Raw genomic sequence first — 25909 nt, forward strand, 5'->3', positions numbered from 1 at the left:
CAATCCTTGAAGGCAATCAACCTTGATGATTGGATTTGTGCGGTTAAAACTGAAAGTCATCCTTGAGCTCAGAAACTATGCATTCATGGAAGGCATCCCAACACTAGGCCCTGAAACTGCACAATCCCTCATTGAGCACAAAAACTGTGTAGTGCATTGAGCCGGAAAGTTTCCCAGTTGCCCAGAATTGCGCAATCTTCCCCAACAACGTGCATGGAAAGTTTCCCCAGAAAAGAAATAAAACTAAACGTAAAAGATCAACCCTAGGAAGTAGGGCTCCATTTTTAGTATCTTGAAGGAGGTGCTTTCACTATTTTTAGAAACATCTACCAAGTGTCTCTTTTCCTTGATTTTAGCCATGCACGTCATAAACCATCATTTGCTCAAATCTAGTTAATCGACGTCTCTAGATCAGTTCATGTTCACATACGATATTGGAGTTCAAGCATTCATGAGGATATCAAGGAATCTTTAGTGTAGTCATCGCTTCTTTTCCAGGTGAGTTTCGCTTTTACTGTCCTTTTCCACTTTTTTCTATTGATTTTTGTTGTTTCGCTTGTGTGAGTTCTTTTTTTCTTATTTATCTTCATGGTTACTGGAGTTTAAACTTATTTTAACTTGTAGAAGTGTTGTTCTAATCTTTCATTTTACTTTCACAAGTGTCGCATTGGTTTTCCTTTTTTTACACCGATGGTCGCTCTTGCTGCAACTCTCCTCACATACCTGATTTTCCTTCTATTTGATTAGTTTTTTCACTTGATCCACATTGATCCAGTCACATGTTAGTTTTTCACTCAATCTCACATCATCACTCGCTTCTGCTCGTTTTTCACACTTCCACTAGGCAGATCAATACTTTCCTTGGACAAATATTGCCTTGCCCAGCTGGGCACTGCTCAATCCTAAGGCTCAAGCCACAATCTTGGCCTCTGGAATTGTACAATTCATAGTACAGGATGGCCCCATGATCCGGATTTAAACAAGAACGCAATAAAACACAGAGATAACCATAAAGACAGATATGCAGCAGAAATAATACTTCATTTCATTACTGTAAAATACTGAAATATGCTTACAAATAGAAATGGAAATAAACTAGCTAGGGCGATGGTAGCTTATCTCTGAGAAGAGATGTGGCGGCTACATGCCTCTGAACTGTTCTAAACTGTGTCACAATGAGGCTCAAAGGCCTATTTATTGTTGAGAAACAATGGAAAAACTTTCACATCCCGAAACCTAACCCTAGAAGATGAAACGCCAAATTGTGGGCCCCGTTTGGGTAAATTGGTACATCAATTTCCCGGGGTCATAACTTTGGCATACGATCTCCGTTTGACGTGTACAATAGCTCGTTAGAAAGATCTATCTGAGCACTACCACTTTGGGAGGCAACATGGTCCATGGACCCAGCAACATGGTCCATGGACCCATGTTGCCCTAGATTTCCCAAAAAACGTCGTTTAGGGCCTCAAAACAGCTTCGGAAGTTCAGGACCCGAAAAACTGCTAAAAATAGTAAACTGTGCTACAATTTAGGAAACTGAAAATGATGAAAGAGACAGTTGTGGGGGTCCAAATGGGATAGGTGGGTGGCCACCAACATCCACCTGGATCATTCCTCCCCCCTTAGGAAGCAATCGTTCCCATTGTGTTGAGTTCATCCCTGAGATGAGGAAGCTTCTCCTGATCTAGGTCTCTGGTGAGCTGTTCTCAATCTCTGATGTGTCCAGAAATGGTGGGAGGCATGATTGACAATTGTTAGCATTGAACACTTGGTTCAAGCAAAGGAATGGGGGAATGTTGTGCTTCAAAGAATTGTTTCCCATAGTCTTGGTATTGGTGTAAGGACCATGTCGGAGTGGTCCGAGTTTCTGATGGGTTCTGGTAATGCATTCTCTCTGCAGATGTAACCAAACTTTGTTGCCCACCTAAAACTTGTGCGGTACCCCTGTGGGTGAGGAGAAGTTGTTCCTGTGTCTTGTCATGACTGTATCCCTTTGCTACTACTGCTGCATGGAGGAACCCTTCGTGGGGGTCATGGATGTGATGACAATCTTCCCCTTACTTTGGGAGTGAACTAGACAGATGAATTTCCTGGTCTGGGAGATGAGCTTGCTGCCTTTCTTAGCGGTGATCAAAGATGTGGCAGTAGGTGGGGCTACCTCTGGTATCTTGTATAATGAATTATCCAAAGAAATAATGACAGCGCGAGGCCTTGACTCATACACAGCGTGTCGCCTCCACAAGTATGGTTGGCCTAATAGTACATCGCAAACATCCAGAGGTGTAACATCACACAATACCTCGTCTGTGAAGGGCTTGATGCTGTAGGGAAGGCGGCACTGCTGGCGAACTTTGAGATCTCGTCCTTCGTGAAGCCACCAGATACTGTATGGCTGTGGGTGTGGTGTAGTCGGTAGGCCCAACCACTTCACGACCTCTACTGAAATAAGGTTCTTTTGGCTACCACTGTCGACAATGAATTGCAGCGGCAAACCCTTCACCCACATCTGTGAGTGGAAAAGACGCTCCCCTTCCTCTGGATTTTCGTGCTCATTTTTTTGGATCTTAGCAGTGGCAACAGTGGCACTGGGATCCGCATCAATGATTTGCTTCCCTTTTCCATTCCCCTTGTCAGGTTCTGGCTCAGGGTCGAAACATGCATCTGATTCAGAAGCCTTCAACTTGGCCACCAGCGACTGCTTGGTTCGACACTCACTTGTGTTATGAGTGGGACTCTTGTGGAACTCACACCACTTTCCTGTGTCCTTCTTCGGCTTCATGGTGTTGTTCTTTTCTTGCAGCTTCAACGAGTTGTCTTGGGTCACCCCGCCTTGGCTTTGTCCTTTGTGCTTCAGATTTGCAGATTCAAAGTCTCGCTTCTTCTGTTTGAACTTTTGCTCGATTTTGATAGCGTATCGGTATGTTGTGCCGAGTGAGGAGATGTTCAAGAACTCCATCTCTTCCTGGATGTATCTGTGTAGGCAACCACGGTATTTGAGTACCAGATGCAGCTCAGAATCTTTGATACCCAATTGTGTGCGAAGGGTATGAAAAATGTTTGTGAACTCCGGCACATCTTGGTCTCGTCCCTGCCGCAGTGTGGTCCATTTGATGTATTTGTCCTCATAGCTTTTGACAGGGTAGTACTGCTCCTTGATGGCATCCCGAAAGTCATTCCAAGTGGGTGCGGCTGAAAATAGTGAGCCTGTACTTTCATCCTTTTGCTCGCAGTAGGTTTCCCACCAGTCCTTGATGTGGGGGGCTGCTTTGAGAAGAGCGAAAACAATCTTTTCCCGACTTGAAAATTCATGAAAAGAAAAATAACCCTCTAGCAGATTTAACCATTTATCTACGGCATCTGTGTCAATCTGACCCTCGAATATGGGGATTTCAAAATTAACTTGTATCTTAAAGGGTGTGGCATTTCCAGAGTAGCTGCTGGAAGCCGATGCGTCACTTTTGGGTAGCCACTGAAGTATTTAGGCAAAGTTGTCCATCATCGCGTTCCGTTGTCGCTTGAGGGCTTCTTCGAGCAAGATTTTGATAGGATCTCTTGCTCCCTCATCTTTCTTCTCATTCGCCATGGGAGGTCGTCGGGATTTGCGGGGCTGGTCTTGTAAAGGTTCGACCAGTTCAAGCCCTAACTCCTTATATCCTGACCTCGTTGGGGACATGCAAAGAAAAACAAAGAAAAAGCAGACCGCTCTGATACCACTAATCGGATTTAAACAGGAACGTAATAAAACACAGAGATAACCATAAAGACAGATATGCAGCGGAAATAATACTTCATTTCATTACTGTAAAATACTGAAATATGCTTACAAACAGAAATGGAAATAAACCAGATAGGGCGATGGTAGCTTATCTCTGAGAAGAGATGTGGCAGCTACATGCCTCTGAACTATTCTAAACTATGTTACAATGAGGCTCGAAGGCCTATTTATTGTTGAGAAACAATGGAAAACCTTTCACATCCCGAAACCTAACCCTAGAAGATGAAACACCAAATTGTGGGCCCCGTTTGGGTAAATTGGTACATCAATTTCCGGGGTTGTAACTTTGGCATGCGATCTCCGTTTGACACGTACAATAGCTCGTTAGAAAGATATATCTAAGCACTACCACTTTGGGAGGAAACATGCATCCATGGACCCATGTTGCCCCATATTTCCCAAAAAACGTCGTTTAGGGCCTCAAAATGGCTCCGGAAGTTCAGGACCCGAAAAACTGCTAAAAATAGTAAACTGTGCTACAATTTAGGAAACTGAAAATGCTGAAAGAGACAGTTGTGGGGGTCCAAATGGGATAGGTGGGTGGCCACCAACATCCACCTGGATCACCCCAACTATGAACAATGCAGTTCCAAGGGTCAGCCTATCACCTTGGCCACTAAGACTGCGCAATGCACAGTCTCATCCCAGGCTGGGACTGTGCATTGTGTAGTCCCAAGCATAAAGATTCATCCTTGGCTGTTGAGACTGTGCAGTGCATAATTCCCACAATCAACCAGCCTCCCTTGTTGATAAAAATTGTGCAATCCTTCTCTCCAGTCACTCGGCTTGCTGCTTGATCATGCTTTGAAGGTAGATTGGTTGAAGCTAATGTTTACTTGCCATGAGTTTGCTTTTGTCCCATAGGTACCACACTTATGAAGCACTTCTCTTCAGAATTCATTTTTACCATGGCACCAAAGAGAGATGCTTCAAAAGAGACCTGTGAAAGAAGTAATGGGGAAGCAGTTGAGCAAACATTAGTAGACTTGCCAGTTTATGAAAACACTTAGTTGTTTATAGAAAGGGGTCAACACTAACATGGCAGAAAGTTAATGAAGCTATTTCAACAAATATCCTTGAGGTAGATCTAGAGGACAACTCCAGAAGAAACAATCTCATATAGGATAAGGGAAAGAGAAAGATTGTTGATAGTCTAGAGGGAGAACAAAGCTACATGATGAAAGAAGATCAAGTCCTTATGAAAGCAGCATTATCAACATAAGCAAATAGGAAGCATAGGATAAAAAGAGAAGAGTGAAGGAAGACAAAAAATGTTATGCAAACAACTAATAAAATAGAAGAGAATATAGATCAACGACTTCAAAATCATCCTCTTCGTGGGGGAAACCTCCTTTACTTTACACAAATGAACAATTCTTGGATGATACAAATGAAAAAACCTCCTTTCTATATATAGGAGTGTTGGCGAGGTAAATCCCCTTTGCGGACAGAGGCGATCCCTACTAGCCCAGACCGGGTCTAGCAACAATCAAACAATGCTATCACGCAAGTTCCTAATTGCAAATTAAAGGTGGATGATGAGAGCCTACTTGGATTCCAACGCTAGTGTTGTAGAAGAGTCGACACTCCCGTTCCTTTGCTCCGGCCGGTCACAATCCTCACGATCTTCGTGAATGGACACCTGCACATGTAAAGAACGACACCAATACAAGCATAAAATCCAATAGATGCAATTATATATCGGTCAAAAAAGATATAACTCAAACATCATTACAATGAACAACAAGAGTGGAACCATAATGATAGTCATCTATTATTGATAAACAACAAAGAAGAATACAACCATAGTTCTGACGTCAAATCCTCCTTTGGCTGGGTGATCACCTACATATGTCTTGCAAAGCTTGTCGGGATTGGGAACAAGCCTCTCTCTCTTTGATTATGAATGCAAAGAAGACTCTTACAACAATTTCTTAGACTTCTGAAAGTATAATTCTCCCTATGCTCGAACTAGCTTGTCAAAGGCAACAGAACAAGCTTTTATAGATGGAGGAGAAGGAGATAAGATCAATCACACCATCTATGGGATTGGGTTTATCCTCAACAAGATATTATGGATAGAGGAAAGGGAGATAAGATTAATCACGACATCCATGGGATTGGCATTATCCTTAAAAAGCTTCATGAGTCGAAAGGAAAGAACCTTCGCGCGTGCATTTGTTAAAAAGCTTTCCCAAACACGGTTGGTGCGAGTATATCTCTGAGATAGAGCACTAGCTGGCACATCCTCTTTGGAGGATTTCCCCTATTGGCACGAGTAGTGCACTGTGGATCCGCGCTAATGGAAAAAGGGAACTTTTTAAGGATATTCTGCAGGAGATGTCTTTAGGGCATATGAAGTCCATACTTAGAGGAATATAATGCAAGTGTTTTCAAGTTATGTCACTTCTTACAGGTCCCAGAATGAGTCCTCCAAAGTGCGGGAGAGGGGTGACAGGGACGGTGAAAAATGGTGACAAATTATTGTGTAACAGATGCCCCCTAAAGCATGAGGCGCGAGAGAGATAGGGGTGAAATGCTTTACAAGAACACATGCAACTGAAAATGCTGCCGCCGGAGAATCTGCATAGAGAGGTACAACTGATATCTCAAGTACATGATATATGTGGTATGGGCGCAGCCATCCATAACAGAGTACATAATAATCTAGATCCAAGGTATGGGCGCAGCCATCCGGTGAGGATCGATGAATAGACTCAGGCATGGTCGCAGCCATCCAGTGAATGAGTCATGTAATAATCACAATAATCCACAAAATCGCAGCCTGGATTCCAACAGACAAAATCCAGGGTCTTGCGCTCCATCTCGACCCAAACAAAAGTACAAGTTCAAGCATGCGAATACATGAGTTGAAGTCGAACATGCATGAACATCGTCTGATTACCAGTCAATAATGAAAACTGTTAACAGACGCGAGAGGTACCACCAATAATGACAATGGCCCTCAAGGTACTATAGGTACAATCTATGGCATGCGAATCAGTGAGCTAGCGTCGAACACCCGTAGAATCATTCGATCGGAGGCCAATGATGAAAACCTCACGTCAAGCACGAAGAACCTGCCATTGAGGCATGCAGGCTCCAAGGCACCGGAAGGGAGTCTCTAGATCAGCTTCCTGGATAATGAGCTGAAGTAGACAGGAAGTGACCTTGATCGAAGGTGGGCCATAGTGTTTCCCACATCATCGACACGAGACAGAGGAAGAATGTTGTGGTGAATCAGAATTATGTGAGCTATCAGAGGGAGGTTGTTATTCTGCAGAGGTCAACTTCTCTTGAACATATTGGTGGCACGACAGTGGACTTGGCAGTATTTGACAGCAATGGATCAAAGGTCATGGTGATGAGGCAATGAGCAGGTGAGAGGTCAAACAGGATCACCCAAACCCACGGAGGCAAGTGAAAAACGAGATGAGATGTCCCCACCCAGACATGAATGCAAATAAAGTGCCATGTTCAAGAGCGACATACTGCCGACATGACAATAATTATGGTTCTGTTTTCCCCCACCATTTCTGGCGAGTACCCTAGTTATTTTTATTAACAAGCTTGACGGGGATAGCATATGCTTGTGAGGCGTCATTTCGACGGAATCCAATGTCATCAGGTTTTAACGAGCCTGAAAAAGGAAGAACTCGACGTCTTTTCATGTTTAGAGAGTTTGAAAAGACAGCAGAAAAGAAAACTCCAAGGGTGTCCTTTTTCGTAAAGTTGTGTCTCTCGAGCCCGAAAAATTATAAAACAATGCTTGAAAGAACCACCCGACCATTACGATCGAGGAGTACTTTTCATAGTTAGTGACTTCGACCTGAAAAAGTAAAAAAGCGATCGAAATCACGTCGTTTCATAACCGTTAACGAGCCTGAAATGACAAGGGCCCGACAATCTTTTCGTTTTTTACACGGTCGGAAAAGAGTTTAAAGACGACCGCCTCTTATTCATGTTTAACGAGTCAAGAGGGGTAACTCGACGATCTTTTCACATTTAAACGGTCGGAAAAGAGCTGAAAGTAGACCTCCATTTTTATTCTCTTTAACGAGTCAAAAAAGGAAAAATACTCGGCTATCTTTTCATCTTTTACGAGTTAGAAAAGAGCTTAAAAGGAGACTCGTCCTGGAGGAACGAGTGGTATAAAGGGTAGCAACTGGTTCCGGTAATGGTGGAACTGCTCAAAACATATAATGGTCAAGAGGCTGGCTAATAAAACCACTCATCGCTGCAGTTCCTCAGGAAAGGATAAACAACCAAGTGAAAGCATATGATCAGCTAAAGAGATGGTGTCGATGGAATGAAACAACCAAGGTTCATCTAGCAAAATGTAGCGGATAGGCGGCAATCACAAGATGTAAATTAGGTATGGGTTCATTTTTACACAAGCTTGAACCATGGAGAACTCTGCTTGGATTCGGTTTCATGTTTACACAAGCTTGAAACGAAAAACTATGCTTGTTATGAGTTCGCATGCCCCCAGCATAATGACGCAAAATGAGGTACATGCCCCCCAAGCTTCATTGCATTCAACAAAGTGGATGGAATGAAGGTTCACTCTCGAGATCTATGAAAGACTCGACTTGTATTTTACGAGATCTTAATCAAAGACTCGATTTGGAAAGGAGGAGATGTTTCATTTTTTAATGAGGTTGACCTAGGAAAAGAACTATCCTCATAACCCTTATTTCAATTTTTAATGAGCTTGACACAAGATCAAGAACTATGCTCAGCTCGACCTAGTTTCATTTTTTAAGGAGCTTGACATAGGAAAATGAACTATGCTCCACCAGACCTAGTTTCATTTTTAAAGGAGCTTGACATAGGAAAACGAACTATGCTCCGACCAAGCCTAGTTTCATTTTTTAAGGAGCTTGACATAGGAAAATGAACTATGCTCCGTCCGAACTTCATCATAATGAACAGGAAGTCGGGGCTTCCAAGAGTGCCACTCCGGGTGGAAGGGTAATATCTCAGAAATCAGGACCCAAAGCCCCCAGGACACTATGCACGATGGCGGCATCACTGGATCCAGGCACGGGATAAGTGGCCACGTAGTTGATCTGTGGTGGGGCAGATGCAACTGGTGGATGAAAACCAGGAGGGGATGACGACTGCGCAGGAGGCACCCGGGGATGAATGAACGATAATTGATCTATAGTCACTATCCTTCCATCGTGTGGAAAGCAAACCACACGGAAAAGGGAAGAGACCAGGGCCCCCATGGCATAAACATAGTCACGACCAAGGAGAAGACTGAAATCTAAAGCACCTTGGGTAACCGATACGTCTATATAGACGGTTTTGCCTCCCAAAGTAATAGGGAACTTTGGAAGGATCCCTAATGGTTGACTAGTTCCTCCGTCAAAAGTTGTCAGATTCGGCGCGACTGGCACAAGCTGTGGGGAACCCAAATCTTGCCAAGTAGAGGCAGGCATAAGACTGACAGATGCACCCTCATCCAAAATAGTTCCAGGTATTGCCCTATTATAGGCGTGTACCGTGACCCAGAAAGGCACATGGGATGGAAGGCGGGAGGTGGTCAAACGACTCCAGTCGAAGGAAACGACTGAACTACTTGGTGGGAGAATCGTATGATTGCCCCCTGCTCTAAAAGAACCGAAGCAGGACTCTCGGGAGCAGCTGGGATAGGAGAGTCATTTCCGGACTCAGGAGAATCTGAGGAGACGAGAAGAACATGGGAATGATGCTCTTCCAAAACAGAGTGGTCGACGGGTGGTGAACTCGAGTCGACACTCTTTCCGACCAATGGTTGGTCTGGAACAGGCTTGGCACAACCAGGTTCGGGAAGAGGGGCCTGGACACGAGAAGAATTTGAATCAATCTCTTTGTCAACAGGGGGATGATCTGCGGCTGCAGAAAGACGTTGATAGCCAACGGGTAGTTGGGGTGAAGGAGCTGTAAGACTTTCCAAGACAACAGAGGCTTTATCCATGAGCGGACAAAGGTGAAGGGGATGATTGCCTTCACAAAGTCTACAAGGGATTCGAATCTTCCCTTTTCCCTTACCATTTCCAGCTAATAGAGTAGCATCGCTGTGAGCTTCAGAGGACAATGAGGGGTGGGGCGGATCGTGAGACCATACTTCTAAGACCCTAGGAATGTCAGGACAATCACACAGAAGATGGTCATCCTTGCATAATCTACAAGGAAATTTGACTTTCCGCGGAGGAGTAGAAGGTGGCTCGATGGGAGGTGTACTCGAGGGACTAGCTGCAGTTTTAGCCTCTCCCTTAGGAGACTTCTTCTTCGTCTTCTTCTTCCTCTTCTTCTTAGTCACCTGGTTACTCTAATCTAGACTTTCACCAGGCGAAGTAGAAGATGAGGACGTAGAAAGAGGTGAAGAAGGGGAGAGGTCCACCTTAGAATCAACATGATGTTGTTCAGGTGGAGGGACTGATTGACCAGAAGTTGAGACGGCAGGGACCAAAGAGGTTGGGAACAACCAAATAGGCAACCCAACAGTTAACCCTGGGAGGGACAACGTTGCCATGTAAGGAGCACCAACATTCCCAAAAGGAGCGAAATGACCAGGGTTTTCGTCAGAGGGGATCCCTGGGTTGGTGAACCTCGGAAAGGTTGCCATCGAAAAAGAAGCCTACTCAAGCTAACGCAAACAAGATCTAACCGGGTAAATTTGAATCGCGGCTGAATAAATTTTAAGACAAAGGAACTGAACTTGACCTATTCATGTTTTAAGAGTCGAGAAAAGGACGAAAAGGTGACTCTAGTTGCCTTCGAATGTTTAATGAGCCCGAAGTGACAAAATGCTCTGCCAAGCCTTTTCTTTTAGGGAGTCTGAAAAGGAACAAAAGTGACTACTCTGGAGAACTAGGCAAAGGGTTTACCAGACAATCCGTAAAACTGCATATACACCTTGGCAATCATATGAAAACCAAGGACTTTCCATACGGCAGTCAATCTTCCCGAATGCTGTGTTCGGTGCGTTATATCTTGTAAGGCGGCAGACACGGCTTCCTGTGGATAAAGGATGATAACCTAGTGGGGTCTCCCCATATACTCGATGGTATGTGGGAGCACAAATCCGTGCTAGAACACTGTTAAGTCACAAAAGGAGGAATTACCCAACCTTAATGTGAAACAACAGTGACTAGGTTTAATGACGCCGGAACACGTCTCTAGCCTAGACCTCTAGATGTATGCGTTAAGTTCCAATGCGTTGTTAAGTTTATTCAGTTCATTTTACGGTTGATCTTTGATTAGGTTTAAATTTCCAGGTCTTACCGTATGTAATCTCTCACAATTTCCTAAATGCAAGCTATATGCCAAAATATATCATTTCATTCAATGAACGCTAGCTACGAGAGAGTTGAGATCTTTCAATCAAACAAAATGATCATAAAACAATCAACAATGACTCTAATGCAGCTAATGGCAATAAACTAAACTTTTCTTTAAAGTCACTAATCGCTAATAACAATGAAAAGCTCTAATTTACATTAACTACTGCAACGCAAAAGAGATTGTTCGTTTTCTTTTCGATGGAAAAATGCAATAAACAAATTTTGAGAGATAATAACAAAGAGTAAAAGAGACAAATTTCACTCAATGAAAACACAATCAAGTCCCTGAAACACCAAGGCAATCTTTCAAACCAAGAAAAATCACAAAGAACTCAATGAGCTATGTGATCTAAGCCCAAACGAAGCCAAGTGAAATCCAAGCAAAAAAGAGGTAAATTGCTCGAATAACAAAATAAAAAGCTTTAACAATCACTGAACAAGTGCAAGAGAGTAACCAAAAAATCGACTGGACCAACAGAAGGCCAGAACTCCTAAGGAAGGCTCGATGCACAAAGCCACTAGATGCCCTAGGGCTAAAACGTGAAATCGGTAGAAAAAGCAAACACCCAAAGGGTAAAGGCCAAGAGCCAGTCAAACAAGACTCTAACACACTCAAGTGATTGAGAGGAAGTATCCAGACACAAAAGCCAAGCTTGGAAGGCTCAAAACAAGCAAACTCTAAAAGGTTCCCTGGGCTGGTGCGACTTTCAGGCTAAAAGTAGCGCCAATTGAGGATTGGCGCGGGCTGTACATTGATTAGGCCAGCAGTACCCAGACAGACCAAGAAGCAAGAGACAACCAAAGAATCAACCCAAAAAGCTGACCAAGCAAGCAAAACAAGAAAAACCAAAGAGGCAAGACAAACTCCAAGCTGTTTAGTTTGTAAACCAAACCGGAGATTGACTGAAGTGGCGTTGATCTACTTCGCTAATGCAAAGCAATAGTGTTTCGAAGGCTATCTGGCCATACTTCAGGCTCCGTCTAAAGTTTACAAATCAAACAACAAGCTAACTCCCCAGTGGAGTCGCCAAATTGTTGGCAAGGTAAATCCCCTCTGCGGACAGAGGCGATCCCTACTAGCCCAGACCGGGTCTAGCAACAATCAAACAATGCTATCACGCAAGTTCCTAATTTCAAATTAAAGGTGGATGATGAGAGCCTACTTGGATTCCAACACTAGTGTTGTAGAAGAATCGACACTCCCGTTCCTTTGCTCCGGCCGGTCACAATCCTCACGATCTTCGTGAATGGACACCTGCACATGCAAAGAACGACACAAATACAAGCATAAAATCCAATAGATGCAATTATATATCGGTCAGAAAAGATATAACTCAAACATCATTACAATGAACAACAAGAGTGGAACCATAATGATAGTCATCTATTATTGATAAACAACCATAGTTCTGATGTCAAATCCTCCTTTGGCTGGGTGATCAGCTACATATGTCTTGCAAAGCTTGTCGGGATTGGGAACAAGCCTCTCTCTCTTTGATTATGAATGCAAAGAAGACTCTTACAACAATCTCTTAGACTTCTGAAAGTATAATTCTCCCTATGCTCGAACTAGCTTGTCAAAGGCAATGGAACAAGCTTTTATAGATGGAGGAGAAGGAGATAAGATCAATCACACCATCTATGGGATTGGGTTTATCCTCAAAAAGCTATTATGGATAGAGGAAAGGGAGATAAGATTAATCACGACATCCATGGGATTGGCATTATCCTTAAAAAGCTTCATGAGTCGAAACAAAAGAACATTTGCGCGTGTGTTTGTTAAAAATCTTTCCCAAACTTGGTTGGCGCGAGTATATCTCTGAGACAGAGTGCCAGCTGGTGCGTCCTCTTTGGAGGATTTCCCCTATTGGCACGAGTAGTGCACTATGGATCCGCGCTAATGGAAAAAGGGAACTTTTTAAGGATATTCTGCAGGAGATGTCTTCAGGGCATATGAAGTCCATACTTAGAGGAATATAATGCAAGTGTTTTCAAGTTATGTCACTTCTCACAGGTCCCGGAATGAGTCCTCCAAAGTGCGGGAGAGGGGTGACAGGGACGGTGACAAATGGTGACAAATTACTGTGTAACAAGGAGTCTAAGGGGTCACAATATAATAAAATTCGACATACAATAATAATATAAGGGCGCAACAATAACAATAGTGTGCTTCTATGGGGCACATTAATAATAAAATGGGGACAATAGGGGTACAACAATAATGATAAGGGCTACAATGATAATAGTAATGGGGGAAGCACTAGTATTATAGGGAACTAACATGCCCCTCTCCTTCAAAAAAGTTTTGTCCTCAACGCTTGAGTAGTTCTTGACGCTTATGTATAAAATTCTCATCCTCCCATGTGGAATCTTCAGTGGGTAAGTTCTTCCACTTGTTGAGATACTCTAAAATTGATCAATTTCGTAGTTGTTGAGTTCTTGTTTCTGTGACTGATTCAAGTTATAATATGATTTTTCCTTCCTCGTCAAGTTTTATCAATATTTCTTGAAATGGGAGCTTATCACATATAACCTTATTTAAGCCTGAAACATGGAAAACTAGGTGCACTTGGGAAGCTGCGGGAAGCTCCAATTTGTATGCATTAGTACCAATCTTTTGCAACACCTTGTAAGGAACATAATACTTTGGTGCTAATTTATTATCATTCTTAGCTTTCTTGCGGGACATTTGTTTATATGGTTGTAGTCATAGAAATACCCAGTCACCTACATCAAAACTTCTTTTGCTACGATGTTGATCTGCCTATTGTTTCATTCTATTTTGTGCCAATGTGAGGTTATCCTTTAAGAGTTGGAGAACTTGTTGTTGCTGCTCGATGTGATATTCGACTGCTTGAACCTTAGAATTTCCTCTTAAATATGATGTGATGGATGGTGGATGATATCCATAAAGTGCCATGAATGGGGTCATTTTTTCTGTAATATGGAAGGAAGTGTTATACCACCATTCAGCCAGAGGCAACCATTTAACCCATTGTGTTTGTTTATCAGATACAAAGCAATGAAGTTATCCTTCCAAACATTTGTTTACTATCTCAGTTTTCCCATTAGATTGAAGATGATAAGATGAGCTATGAGCTAACTGAGTACCCAGACAAGAAAATAATTATGTCCAAAAATTTATAGTGAAAATGGGATCTCTATCGCTTACAATAATCTTTGGGTTTCCATGTAACTTTTGAATTGTTTCCATAAATGTAGTAGCAACTGTACTGACTTTAAATGGATGAGATAATGGACAAAAGGGTGCATACTAGGTAAGTCTATCAATTGCCACCATGATGACACTCTTTCCTTCGGACTTGGATAAACCTGTGATAAAATCCATTGAAACCTCCTCTTAATGCTCACTTGGAATGGATAAAGGTTGTAAGACCTGGGGTCTTAATTGTTTCAACTTTATTTTGTTGGAAAACCAAAAATTCCACCACAAACTTTTGAATATCAGATTTAAGGCCATCCAAAAATCCCTTCTTAACCCTGTGGTAAGTTGGAGAGGTGTGAAATTCTTACAGAGGTATAAGTAATCTTTGTACCATAACAAATCATTTTTCCAGCTAAATGTATCAGATGTATTAATATCATGTTGCAACTTTTGAATTAGTTCGCTCACTTCTTTGTCATTCTTCCATTCATCCCTCACTACAAGAAAAAAGGACATTGGTGAGGGGTGAAAAATGTCACCATAAGCTCATTGGTGACGGTCAAAAGAGCCTTCGTCACCAAAAACTAAACATCACCAAAGGTAGCGTCACCAAAAGTATAGGTGTTGTAGTGACATTCAAATTTCATCACCAATAATGATTTATAATGATGGACAATGACCGTCAACATTTCATATGAGAAATTGTGATGGACCATAGCCCCTGTCACCAAAAACTGAACGTCACCAAAGGTGGCGTCGCCAAAAGTATAAGTGTTGTGGTGACATTCAAATTTTGTCACCAATAATGATTTATAATGAAAGATAGTGACCGTCACCATTTCATATGAGAAATGGTGATGGACCATAGCCTTGATCACCAAAAACGGAACGTCACCAAAGGTGGCGTCACCAAAAGTATAGGTTTTATGGTGACATTCAAGGTCTGTCATGAATATTGATTATAATGACAAATAGTGACCGTCACCATTTCATATGAAAAACAATGATTTATTGTGATGGATCTTTCATGGCCATCACTATTGGTGCATATATATGGTGACGTTCATTGACCATCACCAAAAGCCCCATTGCCAAAAGTATAGGTGTTGTGGTGAAATTCAAGGTCCATCATGAATAATGACTATAATGATAGAAGTCAACCGTCACCATTTGATATCAACAACAACAATTTATGGTTATGGACCTTTGATATTCATCACTATTGATGCATATATATGGAAGCATTCGTTGACCGTCACCATTTCATATTTTGGTGAGGGTCGAAAAATGTCACCAAAGCTCATTGGTGATGGTCAAAAGAGCCTCCGTCACCAAAAATTGATCATCGCCATTCCATATGGATGTCAGGGCATGATGGAATGAAGCCACCAACCTCCTTCTTGTAGAGTAGGTGCTCTTCCATTGAGCAGCTGGCACCCTTTAAAGAATTAGACTTTTAAAAATTAGACCTTGAAACTTCATAAATTGTAAATTCTACAACTTTCAATAAATTAAACACTACAAAAAAAGAGGTCATTGGTGAGGGTCATGCCTGTTGTTATCACAAAACCAGTACTAGGGGGCTGCAACTAAGCATGGTCTCATGTAACTATTTCAACCTATCTTTAGACCAAAGATTAGCCTCTTTGATCAGAGAGGGCTCTCTCAAAACTCTTGATAAAATCCTTCACACACTAGATGGCTAAATCTTTATTTACTTATGAAAACATAACTGGTTGGAAACACACCAAAAGATATCTCATTGGGCTATGGAGTCTATAATATCAAGTAGACAAGAAAAACACAGTGATCTCATAGAAATCAAGGCTCTTAGCATTACAAGTCAAACATATTCCACCACACATAGCTTGCTGTATACACAGGAAGTCAGAGCATATAATTATGAATTCTGAGTGATTGCATACAACAAAACCATAAAATAACATAAGGTATAACACATCATCACTTCATTTGACCATGACAATCCTTCGAGAATCTTGAGAAGAGAATAACTCTGTTTTACTATTACTGTCAAAAAAGGTCTTACAGTGGCCCAAAACAACACACTTTTTCTATTAAGTATTCAACCTTTTTTACATCTAAGTTATTCCTATATATAGCCTATCAAAACACTGCTGTACGAGACTCCTCATCAAGCATGAAGGGAGCTCGGGCTTTTGACATAAATGACCTTAACAATAACATAAACAAACTAATTGATTACAAGAGATATGATGCTACGAAAACAGAGGATTCCATCATATTGGCACTTTAAGTCTTCTTCCTTGTATACCCTGCTGTGTCCTTGGAGCTTGCCACCTGTAGTATTGCAATAATAACCATATCCAAACTTAAAACAGATTCAATGTATATACAGCTCCGGATACTTGATGCATAGATGATTCAACAACCGAAAAGAAAATGAAGCCTATATTCTTGGTTGCTGCCTCCCCTCGGTGTTCATATATTAATGATCCATCTTTAAGCCATTTAAACCTTGGATAGTCCCGTGTGACTGAAGAGAACTCATAACCCAGCCATCCCACAACTGGACAAGTGTATCATTTAACACCTCAGCAGCTCTATCCAAACCCTAAAATTTCGGAGATAAAGTGACTTTTAGGCAAAAGACAAAACTTCGACTTTTTCTTTGAATATTTACACCTGGCCTCCTTTTTAAAATATCTGACTGATCTTCTATAATCTCCATGCTGATATTAAACCATCTTTTTAAATATATGCTGACCTCAGCATTCCAACTCAAGCTTTAAACCTAACCAGCCATCTACAGCAGTTTCGTAGCGCGCTACGAAACTGCTGTAGGTCATCAAAATTAAATATATGAACCTCAAAACAACAATATTTCAAATCTATGATTCCTTTAGTCTTTCCATACAGGTGTGAAGACACAAAAAAGTCTCAAAAACTTTTAAAAAGACAATGGCCCAAAATATATCAAAATTTGAGAAAACCCATTCCTCCTTGAATCATTTAGCTAGCTTGTCTAGCTTTTCTTTCAGGCTGATGACTTCCTTCTTCAACCTCTTGTTCTTTGCTCTTAGACTTGCATTCATTTGTTTCATAGTTTTTGCCTTTTTTAGAGCTGGTACTGTCCATACATAGGCGTCAGATACCGAACTAGCTTGACTGATCAAACTTGTTTTACCTTTCATCACAGCTTTCTTGTAACTAGTATATCTCACTGCCTTCTCTTTAAAAATATTATGAACCTGAGGTATCTCCTTACTTGCTCCAGCTTGCTTTTTAATGGCAATCACATTTCCACTTTGACTAATAACCACCTTATTGTCCTTATTCTTGTTTTTAACTGCTTGGACTATTTCAGAGAAGATTTCAAGTGCCTCTGTCCTAGGCATGTCTGAAGGGACTTTCTCTTTTTGAGCCTTTTCTGCTTCCTTCATTTGCCTCCTAGTCATTGGTCTGCGAGGTTTAAAGGCATACTCTTCACCTGGTTCTTCAAACTTTAACCTTTTGGAAGCCTTTGACTTCTTAGAACTTTCAGGTGAAGATTGTGTTAGATCAATATGCATAGGTGATACCAATTGATCTTGTTCTATTTCAAGTGGTTCAACTTGAATTGGATGTTCTTGTTCTAATTCAATGGCTTCCAACAAATCATTTAGACTACCCTTAGAAACAGGACTCTCTTCCACATGAGCTAATTTTCCTTTTTCTTTGTTCAGCTGGCCTCTAGTTCTTACTCTTGAAACTCTTTCAACTTCACTAGACTTAATTTCATCTTTTCTTTTGTGAGTCTTCTGTTTAGATGATTCTGGTGTTTCTTTAAGAGGCAACTTAGAAGCTTCTTTTTCAGATACTTTAGATGATTTTGAAGTTTTGACTACTGATGCTTCAGGAGTTTCTTTAACTGCTAACTTAGGAGTCTTCTTTGTTGATGCTTCAGGTGTTTCTTTGACTGTTACAGACCTCTCTGGCTTCTTTGTTTTAGCTTTGGGCTTCTTATGGTCTGTTATTTCTTTCCTAATCTCAGCCAAAGTAGTATCCTCACTCCTATCCTCTCTTTCTCTTACAGGTAATGGAGTGAGGCCCGTTTTACTAGGGAAACCGGCCATGAATACAAACGAATCCCAGTCCTTACCAATTTTATGTAGGCTATCCAACACCAATAATTTAACCAGACCATGATGAAAAAGAGATGTTTCATAAGCTTCCTTCTTCAACTGAATCTTGTCACACATCTTAGTAATACTCCTGAATAAGTAAAAAGGGATGTCTATTGAGCTCTTACCAGTGAAGTGTAGTAGCAGCTTGAAATGATATGAGTAGACTTTGTTGTACCGACCTTCACATGTCAAGTACTTCTGGATGCATGTCAATAATGTAGCATAATTCTCCTTAAGATAGCTCCTTGGGACAGCTTTAGTAAGATCTTCGTCTACATATGGTGCCTTTAAGAACTCCTTACACGGACCCATATCAAACTTGAAATTCTTGAACCATTCTTGGCCACCTCTTGGGATTTCTGTGACTGTAGAAATGACTTCAGGGGAAACCGGAAACTCCAGCATGGCCACTTTTGAATTTAATCCCGTGAAGTTCACTGCAAATGCCTTGGTCACTTCTGCATGTCCACCTTTGAGTTTTTCACAAAACCGCCAACAACCAGCACCTCTGAACGCCTTTGCTACTTCCTCATTCCTGAGGGTTACATCTAATCCCTCCGGCTCTGTTCTCACACATCTACCCGAACGGTGCTCCTTTCTTTCCATGTTTCTTTGCACAATTCTACACAAGGAAATGACGGTGGTTTGCAGCACGAAAACACTCTTTGGCTGTAGAAATCAGGCTCGCTTGCAGTAGTCTGTTTAGAATAAAGCTCACGCTTTTCATAGAGCAGAAGACATTCATATGTTATGCAAAACACATTATGGAATGACCACTTCCTATAACGTCCTCCAAACTGACACCTAACTCAATGAAATCAGACCTGATGGCAAAGTAATGGCTAATCATGACACATAAATGGTGTGAGGAAACAATCATAACCGGACTCGTGACTCACTACTTCTCGGATTAGAAATTCAAGGAAAAATGCTGGACAACAGCCCGAAACCCCGATTTCGTAGCGCGGGCAGTTCAAATTTAAAGGAATGCGCTACGAAATCGCTGACAAACGGGCCGCTACGAAAACACGCAAACATTATTTAGCAGCAGAACTGACCAATCACACTCGCGCTACGAAACTGCGCAAGTACCTAAGAGATCATACCCGCGCTGCGAAACTGCGCAAGTACCAATGACATGACATGACATAACTAACCATGATGGAAGATGACTAATGCCCTTGCCTTTACACGAATTTCATTCATAACTCTTGAATTTCAAAATTTGAAATTGACATAAGTTAACAAACCTATTTACAAGACCTCAAGACTTTATAAAAACTTATGGACAATTAACATATACATGAACTATAGATTCTAGTGATAACACCTGTGATAGACCTTTAAGGTCCATCACCAATGTCGCATATGGTGACAATCTTTAAAAAAGCTTTGTTGTAAGTGTATATAGTGATCTTTAAGGTTTGTCACCAAAGCCATTTTCAATGACACTTTTGGTGAGGGTCGTTAAAGGCCCGTCACTAATTCTTTCTTTGGTCACTTTTGGTGAGTGTCTTTAAAGTCCTATCACTGATTCTCTCTTTGGTGAAACTTCTAGTGATGATCTTTTATTGACCATCTCCAATGATCTTTATTGGTTACTTTTGGTGACGGTCAATAAATGTTCGTCATCATTGATCATTCCAATGAGTTTTTGATGATGCTTCATGCATGTGACAAACCTGTAAGGCCTGTAACCAATGTCGCATATGGCGACGGTCTTTAAAAAATCGTTGTTGTAAGTGTATATAGTGATGGTCCTTTAAGGTTTGTCACCAAATCCATTTTCAATGACACTTTTGGTGAGGGTCATTAAAGGCCCGTCACTAATTCTCTCTTTGGTGACACTTTTGGTGAGGGTCATTAAAGGCCCATCACTAATTATCTCTTTGGTGACACTTCTAGTGATGATCTTTTATTGACCCTCACCAATGCTATTTTTGGTTACTTTTGGTGACAGTAAAAAAATGTTCATCATCATTGATCATTCCAATGAGTTTTTGATGACGCTATGTACCTGTTACTATATTTTTTGTCAAAAGATAATGATTTAAGACCATTGTTGTGGAGTCTTTTTCATTATGTGTCCAAGGTCATAGTGGTTATAATAGTCAGTCAATTTGTTAAGAATTAATTAGTGTATATCATGTACCTCAAGTCATATAAGAATATAGTTTTCTTATGAGTCAACACATGATTCATCTCTATTAGGTTTATTATCTAGCAATTTTCCTTTAAATAAAGTTCCACTAGTGTGTGTAGGAACTATATTATTTAATACATAATCAATCTCTGTCAATTCTATTAATGAGAGATACCTATCACTCCTCAATACTCATGGCACACCTTAACATGCTTGGGAACAATACACTAACATTCCTTGGCACCTTGTATGTCTTGGAATATCTTTGTACCTAGAACATATTTCCATGAGTAGGACGCCCAAGCACATGTTGGCATGCCCTAGCATAGCATACCGCTCCCCTATCATGTGTTGGCATGCCCTATAGTACCTAGCATGCCATGGAACACCTTGGAATAATATTGCAATGACAAACATTAGCACTTGTCACACATTAGCACTTGGCATGTATTGGAACATATTATTAGTTTGCCTAGCATGCCCCTTTTGAGAAAGATAAAGTCCTGACTTATTAACCCTCTTATGTGTTCATTTCCTTGCATTTTAGTTCAGTTATTCCTTTTGTTGCCTTGAAACTCCTTGACACATATTGGCATACTCTGGCACCTCGCACATCCGAGCATGTCTTAGCACCTGGCATGCCTTGGCACTATTTGGCACATGTTAGCACACCCTAGATCATCTAAAACATCTTCAACATGTGCACACCATGTTGTTAGATAATTTCCTATCTGATATACTTGATCAAGACCAGTAGGATTTTGAGAATTATGTTCTAGGAGAGGTGCACAATCAGCTCTAATGGATGGTTGTTTTGACTGGGATGAAGAAGTACAGAACTTAGTTTTCGGTGGCCACTTTCTCCTTTTACATAACAACAGTTTGCATACTGAAACTCTTCTACTAGTGGAAAATGAGATATAGATGTTCTAAATATTTTATTTATAGCAAAAAACGATTTTTCTTCTGGTATATACAATTGATCAGAAGGAACTGAAACACTGGTTTCTGGAAAAATATGACTATATACAATTCTGGAAACATATTTGCTAAATCAAGGCTATGTACAAGTATATCATCTATATATGTAACTATGAAATCATATTTACCAAAAATATAGTCCATTCTTCTTTGGAAGAATGCAGGCGCATTTTTAAGTCCAAATGGTACCACCTTCCATTGATAGAAACCAGCTAGGCAAGTGTGGCAGTTTTATGTCTATCTTCTTCTTGGATCTGGATCTGATAGTATCTAGACTTCACATCAAACTCGTTGAATACTTTGCTATTTTGAATCTTCTACGTAATTTTCTCTAGCCTCGGCAAAGGGTAATGTAAACTTTGAGTGATAGCATTCAGAGGTTTATAATTTATTACCATTCTACTTTGTTAACTTACTTGAACAATTTGAAGACGAATGAAGGGCAAGCAAACTTCTCACGCCAAGAATACGAGCGCACATGACCTCTCTCTCTTGGGTCTGCACAAAGCCATCGCTTTACAGCTCGAAGTTCTTTTGAAGTGGAGAAATTGTCCTCAGACAGGCGGCCTGACAGGCTTCAATATTAATTCAAATAAAATTTACAAAGCTTTGCAAATTACAAACAGAGATCAAAGAAGCACTCCCTCAATCACTCTAGGCTTCTCATGGAGATATCTCTTACTTATAACCTTTCAAAAGACTCTACCCTATTCTATGATATGACTAAATGTGGAAATAATTGAGGGTCCTGTCGGCATTTTCTGATCAGACGGTGTCTACTCAACTTTTCCTTTTCCAAAAGAAAAGGCTACCATGGTCCTTGTTAGTGTCAGTCTTTACAGCCTTCCTCCGGTGATCAAACATTCTCTTACAAAGTGATTTTAATGTGTTAAGGTCAAATTTTGTCATTTCAGTGAGTCTTCAAGCAAAATTTGGTCACTAGGCATTGGGTCTAGGGTTTGATTTTACCCTTGTCAAAGTTGTCCAAATGTCAGTCCATGTCACAGTTCAGCTGAGTGTACCATCATTCATAGAGTTTTCATTATCATGTCAAGTCCCACTGGGTCATTTTACACCTTGTTCATGCTTCAGTTGTGCCTAGGTAAGGTCATTTCCCTCTCCTAGGGTTTTGAAGGCAATTTCTCTTGTACGGTTAAATCATTGGAAAAACTTGTATCCTGATGTTCATACACCTTCCCCTATCCTTAAAGTACCTTATCAAACACTTCCCATCACTGAGATCCCCCAAATTCATCATTTTCGCACAAACCCTAGTTTCTTGCTACAACTTGGCAATTTTCTAGGTTGGACCTGTGCTTTGCCTTTTTGGACCCCTTCCCCTCACTCAATTTCTAAGATTTCACTTTCCCCTACTTCCTAACATCCCTCCCTACTTCCAAAAATTTCCTCAAGAATTTAGAAGCTCCCTATCCCCGGCATTGCGCTTCATTTCGACAAATCCCTTGTTCCACACATCGGGATAGGTTTCACTCAAATGTGGTTTTTGAGCAATAAAAGATGAATTTTGGAAAATTGAGAGAAATTTTTTTCCAAAACATGCCAAGGAAGAAAAACCTCCTTCACTTTTTACACAGGTGTCATGTTTTTAGAGAAATGCCAAAAACACAATTGCCTCAGGAGAATTGATGCACCTCTGAAGTGACCATGGGAAAATCAAATTTTCTCCTAGCTCAGTTGGCCAAATGACTTGCTTGATGAGTCAAATGATAACTAGAAATAAAAAACTTTCCAATGATCTATCATGATATCAATTTGGAGTTGAGGAAGGCATTCAAAAGTTGACTGTAACAGCACTCTGCCTTTAGGCAGCCTCATTTGGCACATTTTGACCAGTCTTGGGAGATTTTATTTTTGATAGGGAAAATGAACTTTAAATTGAAAAATTCTGGTTGGGCTGGAAAGGAGACTCAATACCATTCCAATGAGCTATCCTTCACCCAATTTGGACACCGGGAAGGCCTCCAAAAGTCACCTAGAAAAGAGAGCGACGCACAGAGGGAGCAGGGTGCACTGGGAGCCCGACCTCAGTGCAAAATTGCCACTAGCACGGCACACTGGGCAGAGCGCGCGGCGCACAGACCTATAAGCTCAAAATACCACTAAATCACTCAAAATTTTTGTGAATGCCTATCAAACTTGAAAGGTGGGGCAAATACTTTCACTCTTGGCATTAAAATTGATAAGAATATCATGATTTTGATGAGTATAAATCCAATGCCAATTTTTCTTTTTATGAACAAAGGAATATACAATGAAAATAAAAAAACTAGGGTTTTTCTACAGTGACATTGTTTCTGAAGTATTCTTTTACCCCACCCCTATCAACTAATTTCCCTGTAGCATTTTCCCCTTACCATCACCCTAGCACTACTGTAATCATATCCATTTGTTCCCTTTATTTCTATGGATCAAAATATCCAAACCCTACCTCAATAAAATTAAACCCTACCCCATCACATACTATACCCAAAAACACTCCCAAATCCCTGAAAAATATCTCCCTTTAACCACTATCCCCATTTCATCATTCCTCTCCTAATACTCCCTGTTTTATTGTCCCCTTGGTGACAGATTCTCAGAGCAACCACCAGTTCCATTGGATTCAGGGGTCAGCATAAAACCCACGGTACAAGCAGCATTAATGGCATCAGGATTTTCATTAGATTGTGAGGGGGAGAAACACAGTGACACATCTTCAGGAGAGAGGGCCCATAGGAGACATCACCGGAGTGGCAGAAAGCTCAGAGATGAGCCAAACACCCTCACGGAGCTGCAGGCATGCCCACTTGCCATGTCTTGTTTCCAACACTTGGCATGTTATGAATTTTTCCAAAAGGTGGCAAATGTTAGAGTCCATCATGAGTTGGCCCGCCTTTTTGCACTTCATCTACAGGGAGGTCAATCTATTTTGGCTAGGGTCACCTTCACCTTGAGACCGAAGACCATATCAGTGGCAACAGGGATACCAAACATTGGGGAATAGTGGCATAAGAAAAATAAGGTGGAGAGGCATCACTATGAGCCTTACATCAAGAACAGCTATTTGAGCCAGCTCACTAGAGTCTTTCCATTCAGGTTTTTGGGGGATGAGTATGCCCCACTCATGAGATTGATCATGAAATATTTCAGTTGTGAGGGAAGGTTTTCCCGCCTCTATGCCTATCACATCAGGTTACTCATTCATTTCACCAGGGTGCGGATGATGAACCTCCCATTTTTCATGTGCAACAACATAGAGAAGATGAAGAACTTTATGCAGCACAAGACCCCGCGACAGCAGCTGAATAGTGTATATCATTTTGCTCTCATCAGGATTTTGGTGGAACATCAGTTGGGGTTACAGGGTATTGCTTGGGAGGACTTCATCTCCCGTGATTTCTTCAGCGCTCCACCAGTGGTATTAGAGGCAGAGCATGAGGTGAGGGGCCCTTCACATCAGTTTGAGTGCCACAAGGCTGCCACCATGCCTGTGTATATTTCATATCAGAGGAGCAGTAGATCGTTGTTTGCAGCAGCAAAGCGAGTGTTATCTCCACCTGGGGTGGAACGGGCCTCACTTCTACCATCAGCATCATAGGGACAGAGCAAAGATAAAGAGCCATTGCATGATGAGGGGCCTTCGGGAGTGCCATCAGGTGAAAGCGAGACCGATTTTGTTCTCCTCCACGATGATGACACCGTTAGAGAGTCGACAAATGAGGAGCTTAGAGAAGTAATCCAGGAACAACAGGCAGAGATTGAGGCCTTGTCCCTTGACTTGGAGAGGGTCAATTGCAACATGAAGTACCTAGAATAGAGGAACAAGCAGCTAGAGGACCAGTAGGCGATCATGGAGCTGCGAGACATTCGTGAGCATCGCCAAGCTGCTCAAAGGGCAAGGATTGAGCTCACTTCCTTGGAGCAACAGGTAAATGAAGATATGGAGGCCAACCTTGAGAGAGCCAATATGCACTTAGAGAGGCTGCTAGACAAAGCAGACAAATATCTTGCGCTGCTAAGGCATATGGCATTTCACTACCAGGCACGAAACATAAATGCCAAGGGCCGAATAAAGAGCTTGAAGGCTAAATTGAGGAAAGCAACAAGGAGAGAAAAAGAGGCTAAGGAGCAATATAAACTTAGAATCTTGGTTGAGGCTTCCTTGGCTCAACATGTCACCCCATAGGGGACCTCCAGTCCAAATTTCAGCAAATTTGGATAAATTTTGAGCAAATTTTGATTTTTTGTGCAAAACACAGGAAATTCCTCCCTGTGCGCTGCGCCACTGGCACGATGCTAAAAATCTAGGGCTCCAATTGAGGAATGGTTTTCATTTTTGGATTTAGCATCGAAAATCACGAC

The sequence above is a fragment of the Pinus tabuliformis genome, chromosome 5_2 (assembly GCF_031772625.1).
Source record: "Pinus tabuliformis cultivar Carrire ecotype Pingquan chromosome 5_2, CPIR1, whole genome shotgun sequence".
Taxonomy (NCBI): domain Eukaryota; kingdom Viridiplantae; phylum Streptophyta; class Pinopsida; order Pinales; family Pinaceae; genus Pinus; species Pinus tabuliformis.